Source organism: Somniosus microcephalus, chromosome 10 (genome assembly GCF_052327205.1).
Source record: "Somniosus microcephalus isolate GS21.2 chromosome 10, FLI_Smic_1.0, whole genome shotgun sequence".
Lineage (NCBI taxonomy): Eukaryota > Metazoa > Chordata > Chondrichthyes > Squaliformes > Somniosidae > Somniosus > Somniosus microcephalus.
This window is the reverse complement of record NC_140996.1, coordinates 190,335,609-190,345,999: the sequence shown is the minus strand read 5'-3', so window position 1 is coordinate 190,345,999 and position 10,391 is coordinate 190,335,609. Positions and strand designations below refer to the sequence as shown.

Here is a 10,391-nt window from a genome sequence, read left to right as displayed (position 1 = left end):
ATCCCCATTTAACATAACATAATAACATATATATATATATATATAACTTCATGCAAAACAGTTCAAAGATTCAGTCTCTGAGGAGGCCTCCTGATTCGAGTTGGATAACGCCTTTCAGGGGTCTCTGATTCTCGTTGCTGGGGTGACTCATCTAGTTGGTCTCTTATGGATTGGACATCATCATCAGGTACATTCACTTCTGAGGTAGATGCTTCAGGTTCACTAACTTCTTCCACGGTTGTCTCTGCCGTAACCATGGGTTCGACCCTTGTTCTCGATTCTACCAGTTGGTCGGCATGACGCCGTATTACATTTTCACCAATATCTACCGTGTACATCAGGGGTCCTTGTCTGGCCTGAATTGTTCCAGATTGCCATTTCTCGTTTTTATAGTCCCTGGCTAACACTGGTTGTCCTATTTCGAAACTCCGAGTGGTCTTGCTATTTATATGCTGGAACTGTTTGTTTTCAACTTCCCTCCGCACATTTGGTTTTAACAAGTCCAACCTGGACCGCAACCTCCTGTTATAGAACATCATGGCAGGACTTTGGTTTGTCACTGCATGAGTGGCGTTTCGATATGCCAGTAGGAATTTGTCCACCTTGTGTTGTAGTGGAATCTGATCTTCGCTCATGGCCTTTACTGCTTTTTTGAACGTTTGTACAAATCTCTCGGCCAACCCGTTTGTAGCCGGATGATATGGGGCAGAGGTATAATGTTTCACCCCATTCTTCTTCATGAATTTCTGGAATTCTTCTGACACGAACTGCGGTCCGTTGTCTGAACATATTTGTTCTGGCAATCCATTTCTTGCAAATATCATTCTTAGCACCGCGATCGTCTTTTCCGAGGTAGTGGTAGTCATCTTAGTCACTTCTGGCCATTTAGAATATGCGTCCACCGCAATTAAAAACATGGAGTCCATGAATGGACCAGCAAAGTCAATATGTGCACGTTGCCATGGGGTTGAAGGCCATTCCCATGGATGCAGCAGTGCAATTTGCACTTTTTGGCACCCTGAGCAGCTTTTCGTCAGATCCTCTATCTGTTGGTCGATACCCGGCCACCACACATAAGCCCTAGCAAGGCTTTTCATCTTGACTCCCCCCAGATGACCTTCATGCAGTTCCTTTAGAACTCTCTTAACTTAGGAGGAATAATCACCCTTGTTCCATACATCAATGTTCCTTGACAGACGGACAGCTGTTCTCGTCTTGCTGAGAATGCCGGTAACAGTGGATCACCATGTGCTGGCCATCCCTTCACTGTCACTTCGTAGACCCGGGACAGTGTCGGGTCGTTCCTGGTTTCTCTTTCAATACTTGCATTGGTGACTGGTAAACATTCGATGATGGTCGAGTGAAATAACTCAACAGTGTCAACCGTCGGTACCTCCTCCTCTGTAGGTAGTGGCAGGCGCGACAGCCCATCAGCATTACCATGCTGCTTTGTACCTTTGAATTCAATCTGATATTGATGTGCCCCTAGGAAAAGGGACCATCTCTGGAGTCTCTGTGCTGTCATCACCGAAACACCCTTCTTAGGGTTAAAAATGGATACCAACGGCTGGTGGTCTGTCAGAAGCGTAAACTTTTGGCCCTGCAGGTAATGATTAAACTTCTTTACTCCCCACACAAGGCTGAGAGCCTCCCTATCTATCTGAGCATAGTTGCGCTCAGCGGAGGTCAATGATCTGGATGCGAACGCGACTGGCCTCTCCAGGCCATTTGGCAACTTGTGTGAGAGTACTGCCCCAATACCATATGGAGAAGCATCACAAGCCAAACGAATAGGCAGCGTTGGGTTGAAGTGAGCCAACACTTCCTCTGAGGTGATCAATGCCTTGCTTTTGCGAAAGGCCCTCTTACAGTCCTCGCTCCACTTCCATGGTACTCCCTTCTGCAAAAGAGCGTTCAGCGGGTGCAGCACCGTGGATAAATTTGGCAGAAACTTATGGTAATAGTTAATCAACCCTAGGAACGACCTCAACTGGGATACATTATCCGGAGCGGGAGCCTTCACAACAGCTTCGATCTTGTCAGGAGACTTATGAAGCCCCTCCTGGTCAATGACATGACCACAGTACGAGATCCGCTTCTGAAAGAACTCACATTTCTGGCGATTAACTCGAAGTCCATATTCTTTCAATCTGGTGAGCACCAGTTCCAAATTTGCAAGGTGTTCCTCGTCATCATCTCCTGTAATCAGAATATCGTCCAGGTAACATTGTGTGCCTGGAATTCCCTGTAATACCTGCTCCATGGCCCTCTGCCAAATTGCTGGAGCCGATGCCACTCCAAAAACCAGTCTATTATACCGGTACAAGCCTCTATGCGTGTTGATCGTGAGATACTGGCGTGACTCTTCCTCAACTTCCATCTGTAAGTACGCCTGTGCCAGGTCTATCTTGGTGAAGTGTTTCCCGCCAGACAACGAAGCGAAGATATCCTCAATCCGCGGAAGCGGATACTGCACCGTGTGAAGCACCGGATTAACAGTGATCTTGAAATCTCCACTGATGCGAACCTTCCCCGGTTCCCCCGGCTTGTTGCTCGATGAACGCTTCATGACGGGAACAATGGGCGTGGCCCACTCACTCCAGTCTACCTTAGACAGTACTCCTGAGCGTTCTAGCCCTTCCAGCTCAGCTTCTACAGCAGGTCGTATCGCATAAGGTACCGGTCTGGCTTTGAAAAATTTCGCGTTTGCATGTTCTTCAACCTTGATATTTGCCGTAATTCCTCTCAGTGTTCCCAGTCCCTGTTGGAACACCTCTTTAGCATCGTCCAATATTCTGGACAATCGTTTAGGTTTGACATCTTTTTTACCGGAATCCACCGTTAGTGCTTTTAAGGAATGCCAGTCCATATTTATTTTCCTAATCGACTCCCGTCCCAGTAGTGGTGGACCTCCCTCAGGTAGCACATATAAGTCCATTCCTCGGCTTTCTTTGCCCTTGTGGACCACCTTTACCTCTATCTTCCCGATGGGGTATACTCTTTGCCCCGTGTATGTTTTCAATACAATCTCTGTATCCCGTAGGGGAATATGTGGGAATAACCTTTTGTAATCTTGCTTATTCATGACCGTCAATGCCGATCCAGTGTCCAATTCCATCTTCACTTGGACTCCTGCTATCTGAAGTGTGACCCAAATTGTTTGGAGGTCTGCTTCCTTACCAACATTGTGTACTCTTAGACTACCCAGTTCATTACTGCTGGAGTCTGAATCTGACTTCTGTTCGTTCGAACTGTTCTCTGTCACCTTGTGTACCTTTCTGTACTTTTCCTGCGGTGACTTTTTGTTGCTGGTCTTCTTTCCTGACCGGCATACTTTAGCTATGTGACCAAGCCTGCCACATTTTCTGCATTCCTGATTTTTGAACCAGCACTGGTTCTGATCGTGCGTTGTCTTTCCACAACGATAACATTTTACTGTACCCAAGACCATTTGATTGGTGCTGAGTTCCGGTGACCGTAGCTGCATTTCCGCCGTGCCTCTCGCTGCGGCTTCGTGCGATGCTGCAATAGTGACAGCTTTATCAAGCGTAAGATCATTCTCCTCAAGCAGTCGCTTTTGTGTTCCTTCTTTTAACAATCCACACACAAATTTATCTCTCAGCGCATCTGCTAGTCCTGTTCCAAACTGACAGTACTTTTTACGCAGTTCAATTAAAAATTCAGCGTTGCTTTCGTCTTTCAGCTGCGTTCTTCTGTAAAATTTAAATCGTTCCGCTATCATCAGCGGCGTGGGGTTTAAATGATTTTTCAGGACAGTAACAATATTCGCGAAAGTCTGATCCGCCGGTTTATCTGGTGATAGAAGGTGCTTCAATAGCCCGTATGTCTTCGCACCCATTGAGCTTAATAAGGTTAGTGCTTTCTCATCATCTGGTACCTTATTTGCTTTACAATAAACTTCCATGCGTTCTACATACGTGTTCCAATCTTCGATATCGCTATCAAAGGTATTAATGTTCCCATGTTTAGGCATCCTTGCAAGTTTTTTTTTTTTTTAAATGGCGGCTTCCCGCGCTTGTCTTCTTCCCCCCGCCTACTAAAATGCCGGCTTCCCGCGTTTGCCTTCTTCCCCCGCTGGCTGCAATGGCGATTGCCTTGCTGCTGCCGTTCTCGCCTCCCCAGCGGTTCTCAATTCCCCGACGCTGCTTTGCCTCGCAGCCCCGCTTGCAGCCCAGTCCTTTACACCGGCTGCGTTTGAGTTCTCCGCGGCTCTCGTGCCTTAAGCTGCCCCAGTTGCTGCGCCTCTCGGCCTCGATTGCAGCCCGGCCCTTTTTACCGGCCGTGGTCGAGTTCTCCGCCCTTATTCCTCCGTTTTCCCTCCCCTACTCCACAGCCAACGTGGCCGACTTTCTGCTCGTGTCGCTGATCGGCTTACCCACCACCGTGGTAGAAGGGATGATCACTGCCTGTCGCTGATGGAGGGCTTCGTGGTCAGAATTTTTTTTTTTTCTTTTTAACCCGGGTTCTCGATGCCTCCCGTGCGATGGTGCTCAGCAGGATGATGAGGGCGGATGCCTCTTCTCGACGCCCGTCCTGAGGACGAAGCTGCCTTGGATGTAAAACTGCCGCAGGGTAAGATCGGACTCGTCGCCACTGTTGAGTCTGTGTGTCCCAGTTATGCGTATGATCAATCACTGGACACAGACAACAAGAATAACTTTTAACAGGTCTTTACTATTCGGAGGTCAGGGCTGAACTGCCCAGCAAATCCCTACACAACACTTATATACCGGTGTGGTCACCACCGGTACTACAGTATACAGCAGCCAAGAGAAAGTAGTACATCTCTTAAGGTAGTTCTCTTAAGGTGGAACAGGTTACATACACCACAGTTATGATAGAGTAAATAAGGAGAAACTGTTTTCACTGGCTGGACGGCCAGTAACCAGAAGATACAGATTTAAGATAATTGACAAAAGAACCAGAGGGGAGATGAGGAGAATTTTTTTTATGGAGCGAATTGTTATGATCTGGAATGTGTTGCATGAAAGGGCGGTGAAACCAGATTCAACAGTAACTTTCAAAAGAGAATTGGATATATACTAGAAAAGGAAAAATATGCAGAGCTATGGGGAAAGAGCAGGGGTGTGGGACTAATTCGATAGTTCTTTCAAAGGGCTGACACAGGCACGATGGACTGAATGGCCCTGTTCTGTGCTGTATGATTCTATGAAATCCAGCCTGGCTAATTACCACCCCATCAGTCTACTCCCAATCATCAGCAAAATAAGGTTACAAACAGTCTGGTTCAGCCTGAAACAGTGGGCAGGGAGGGCGATGAAGTGTGTGGTGGGTGCCGATGACAATAGCTTTGGTCTTCCAAATGTTTAATTGGAGGAAATTGCGACTGTATGTCGGACAAGCAGTCTGATAACACAGAGGCAGCAGAGGGGTGGAGAGAGGTGGTAGTGAGGTTGAGCTGGTTGTAGTCAGTGTATATGTGAAACCTGATGGTATGTCTTTGGATGATGTCACAGAGGGGCAACAAGTAGATGAGAAATAGGAGGGGACCAAGGATAGATCCTTTGGGAACTCCAGAGGTATTGCTAGGGCAGGAAGAGAAGCCATTGAAGGTGATTCTCTTGCTACGACTGGCTATGCAAGAGTAGAACTAGGCGAGGGCAGTCCCACTCAGCTGGACAACAGAGGAGAGGCATTAGAGGATGGTGTGGAGTACCGTGTCAAAGGCTGCAGACAGGTTGAGAAGAATGAGGAGGGACAGTGCACCACACAATCACAGAGCATGTAATTTGTAACTTTGATTAGGGCTGTTTCAATGCTGCGGCAGGGGTGGAAATGTGATTGGACAGGTTCAAACATTGAGTTATGGGAAAGGTGAGCATGGATTTGGGAGGTGACAGCACATTCAAGGTCCTTGGAGAGGAAAGGGAAATTGGAGATAGGGTGGTAGTTTGCAAGGACAGAGGGGTCAAGGAAGGATTTTTGAGGAGGGGGGCTATGACAGCTGATTTGGGGACAGTGCCTGAGGAGAGGGAACCATTTGCAATATCAGCTAGCATGGGGGCCAGGAAGGGAAACTGTTTAGCAGTTTAGTGGGAATAGGGTCCAGAGAGCAGGAGGTGGGTCACATGAACAAGATGTTACCTTGCTCACCAATGCTCAGTTTGGCTTCCGTCAGCTCCAGATCTCATTGCAACCTAGGTCCAAACTTAAGAGTTTAATTGCACAGGTGAAGTGAGAGTAACTGTCCTTGACATCACAGCAGCATTTGACCAAGTGTGGCACCATGGAGCCCTAATAAATCTGAAATCTATGGGCATCGGGAGAAAACTCTCCAGTGGCTGGAGTCATACCTGGCACAAAGGAGGATAGTTGAGGTCCTTGGAGGCCAATCATCACTGCAGCAGTTCCTCAGGGAAGCATTCCAAGCCCAACTATCTTCAGCTACTTTATCAATGACCTTCCCTCCATCATAAAGTCAGAAGCGTGGCTGTTTGCTGATGATTGCACAGTGTTCAGCTCTATTCACAATAATGAAGGTGCCAATGCCTTCGTGCAGCAAGATCTTGACAACATCTAGGCTTGGGCTGATACGTGGCAAGTAACATCCATGCCACACAAGTGTCAGGCAATGACCATCTGCAACAAGAGAGTGCATAACAACCTCCCCATGTCATTCAATGGTATCACCATCACCTCATCTCCCCCAATCAACATTCTGGGGACTACCGTTGACCAGAAACTGAACTGGACCAGTCATATAAATACTGTGGCTACTACAACAGGTCAGAGGCTGGGTATTCTGCACCGAGTGGCTCACCTACTGACTCCCCAAAGCCTCTCTACCACCTTCAAGGCACAAGTCAGGCGTGTGATGGAATCCTCTCCACTTGCCTGGATGGGTGCAGCTACAACAGCACTCAAGAAGCTCAACACTATCCAGGACAAAACAGCTGGGCTGATGGGCACCCCATCTATTGGCTTAAATATTCACTCCCTCCACCATCGGCATTCCATGACTGCAGTGTATACTATCTATGGGAGTTGCAAGTTGCCAAGGCTTCTCCAGGAGCAACTCCCAAACCTGTGACATCCCCCACCTAGATGGAGAAGAGCAGCAGGTGCATGGGAACACCATCACCCCCAGGTTCCCCTCCAAGTAACAAACCATCCTGGCTTGGACATATATCACCGTTCCTTCATTTTCGGTTGGTAAAAATCCTGCAACTCCCTACCTAACAGCACTGTGGGAGCAGCTTCACCTCACGACTATAGCAGTTCAGTAAGAAAGCCCACCACCACCTTATGAAAGGCAACTAGGGATGGGCAACAAATGCAGTCTTGTCAGCAATGCCCACATCCCCAAAAATATATATATATTTTTAAAGTGCTCTCTTTATAGACAGCTTGTCAATCTGGGCATAGGGATACTGGTGGGGCAGCTGATTTTGAAGGATCTGCAGCAGCATTTAAAGGGGAGGGGTGGAAGTGAAACAGAGCAGCAGTTTCTAGCATCAGGCAACATTTTTGCAGCACCTATAGCAGTAAGGATATTAAATATGCAAGTCTTTAAGGTTAAAAACCTGTAAGTGACTGTAGTAAAAATGAATTCCAAACCTGCTTCCAGCTTTCTCTGACTGCAGCTAAGGATCCCTTTAATGGAAGCTCAAAATGGCCACCTGCCAATGTTGGTGGGGTTGGGGAGCAGGGGAGAGGGATCAGAAACTGTCAGAAGCAAAGTGGGTAGAAACAAAATTGGCATTGGGGTTGTAACTACATCATTTGACTCTGGTCTGCATTTATTTAAGAAGCCTCTGCTTGTTTCTGACTGCCTAAATTGAGGTCTGCCCAAAAATTGGAACAGATGGGCCACAAGTGTTAAATCAGCAATTCTATTCCACTTGTAATTTTGGTTCCGCTACTGACCTGTTTTAGGTGCAAACAGGGCAGTAGGGACTTGAAAATTACCACCAATAAAACCTCTATTTAAAGGCAATGCTTCCAACTGTTTAGCTGTTTACATTGGTCTTTTAAGTCAGATTCCAGGAGCCTGGAGTCTGTGAGCTGGCTCCGGCTGTTAAACCAGGGTTCCATAGACCAATAACAGACGTAAGTACCTAGTTTTATCTGGGTCCACAGGTCTGCTGCCAGTCTATAGAAAGTGGGTTTAACAGCTTAAATGCAGGAAGCTGGTTCCCAGATGCCAGGCTCTGGGAATTATACATAAAAGACCAATATAAAAGCCCCTTCAGTGTACATAACGATGAAATCTTGTAACTTGTATTTTTTCCTATTGTATTTTTTCAGTTCAAATTTAACATATTTGTAACCTTTATAGTGCCTTATTTCATGAAATAATTATCAACCTCCACCTTTACAGCTGCTCATTATTTTATAACCCTTCCATTATTTGAAATTTATTGCCAGAGAACACTCACTGGACATTGTCAGTCACTTTCACACTTAAGTGACCACTTCTTATTTTACCAGGTCAAAATTCTGTGCTGTATTTTCCTTTGAAAACATGACATTCAAGAAGGTGAATGAAATTATACTATTATATAAGAATATAAGGGCTTAATGACAATATAATATAATTGTAACTAGGTTAATAAGCCTGTAAGAAACCCTGAATACATTACATTAGTAGCTATTGTTCAGCAAGATGGGATATCAAGGACACTTGTAAGTAAAACACTTACAGCTACAGCTAAAGACTTGGATCAATATTAATGTGACTTTCATTTCATGCTTGCCCAACTCCAATAAGCTGACAATATACTCTGATTATGTGAAGTGCCTCCAAGTAACAAAAAGGTTATTAGATTGCAGAAGTGAAAATGGAATGCAGTTTTTTTATTGACAGTTTCACTAATAGATTTTACTGATTTTAAGGCTACCTAGCACAGGGCTGATATTGAACGCAGTCGTTTCCAAAATACTAAATAAGGGTCAATGTCAAATATAAAATTAACAGAAAAATAATAAACTCCTTAAAATAATTATTTTAATTATTTAACAGAACAAATTTAACAATCAAACAATGATCCAGTTAAAGATTTTTTTGCAATGGTTATTTTGTGGGCAGATTAGAAAATGAAGCAAAATAATTTTAACCAGAGGACCGGGTAAGCAGCAACTGAAAAGTGAACGTGATGTTTCTGGGCACAGCTGTATCCCTCATAGAGACTGAATAAAAAAGCAGCAGTGATGGCACAGTGAAGCTTCAAGTGGGAAGTCATTACTAGAAAATACGAGTGGTAATAAGCGGAGAAAACTGGGGGTGGGAAGGTTACGCACCCTCAAAAAATTCTATGTTCTTATGTAGTAATTTCAGCTGGGAAGTGGATAAATATTTTTAAAATAAAAGGGGTATCGGGAAAGGAGCTTAGTAGATAGCGGTTTCTAAGAGTCAGCATAGAAATAGTGAGTTCAATGGCCTCGCTCTGTGCTGTAAACTCTATGGCCTAGAAATTCAGTTGCTTGCGCCAGCCGGTAGCGCCTTAGGAGGAGGAGATGTTGGGCGCTAGGCGGCTAGCGGCTGGGCGCAGCGCGATCTGCGCCTCTCCCCAACTTCACTAACGATTTAGCGGCGGCGCAAAGCCTTTGCGCGCGCTCAGCTGCGCGCGCAGATCCTGACGTCATTTCATGGTGCAACGCCCTTTGTTCGCCCCAAACCGGAAATTCAGTGGCGCCGCCCTTCTTTGCGCCTGGCGCCCCCAGCGACTGGTAGAGGGGAACGGTTCCCAGTCGCTGCGGGGCGCGGGGGGCGCTATTTAAAGGGGACTCCTCCTGCAGTATAAGTGGCAGCCATTTTGTGCCAATCCTTCTGTGTGAGAGACGGATATTTGGAGAGAGACAAAGGCAGAGAGCTTTCTGCTTTGACTCAGCGCTTGCACCGGTACTTGTGGCTTCAGGCCAGAACTTTGCACTTGGACTTCACTTTCAGTGGCATAGCCTTGAGTCGCCACTTATAATGGGGGCTGCAATGGGTGGAAACGTTGGCTTTCTGCATTGCATTCAAAGGGATCAGAGATGCCATGAGAGAGTGCCAGTCATGGCCAGACGGAGAAGGGCCAACAGGCGTCGGCACAGGAGGCCTTACCCACCGAGGGTATACCGCCAGCAGTTCTCATATCTGAACATGTCTGAGGAGCAGTGTGTTCAGAGGCTGCGATTCAGAAGGGAGGTGGTCACTGAGATCTGCCACCTGCTTCGCAGAGATCTGCAGCCACAGCTGAGGAGCAGGACGTCTCTGTCAGTGGCAGTGAAGGTGACGGTGGCTCTCAACTTCGATGCCACTGGCTCCTTCCAATCCGCTACTGGGGACATTGCCAACATCTCCCAGTTCGCGGTACATTGCTGCATCCGCCAGGTGAACAATGCCCTTTTCAGAAGGAGACGTCAGT

General features: G+C 46.5%; 1 protein-coding gene across 3 annotated transcripts in view; it reads right to left on the bottom strand.

The window, feature by feature from the left end:
- Window positions 1–10,391, bottom strand: part of LOC147111942 (neurobeachin-like) — a 1,011,877-nt gene that overhangs the window by 304,937 nt on the left and 696,549 nt on the right. The window lies entirely within an intron of this gene.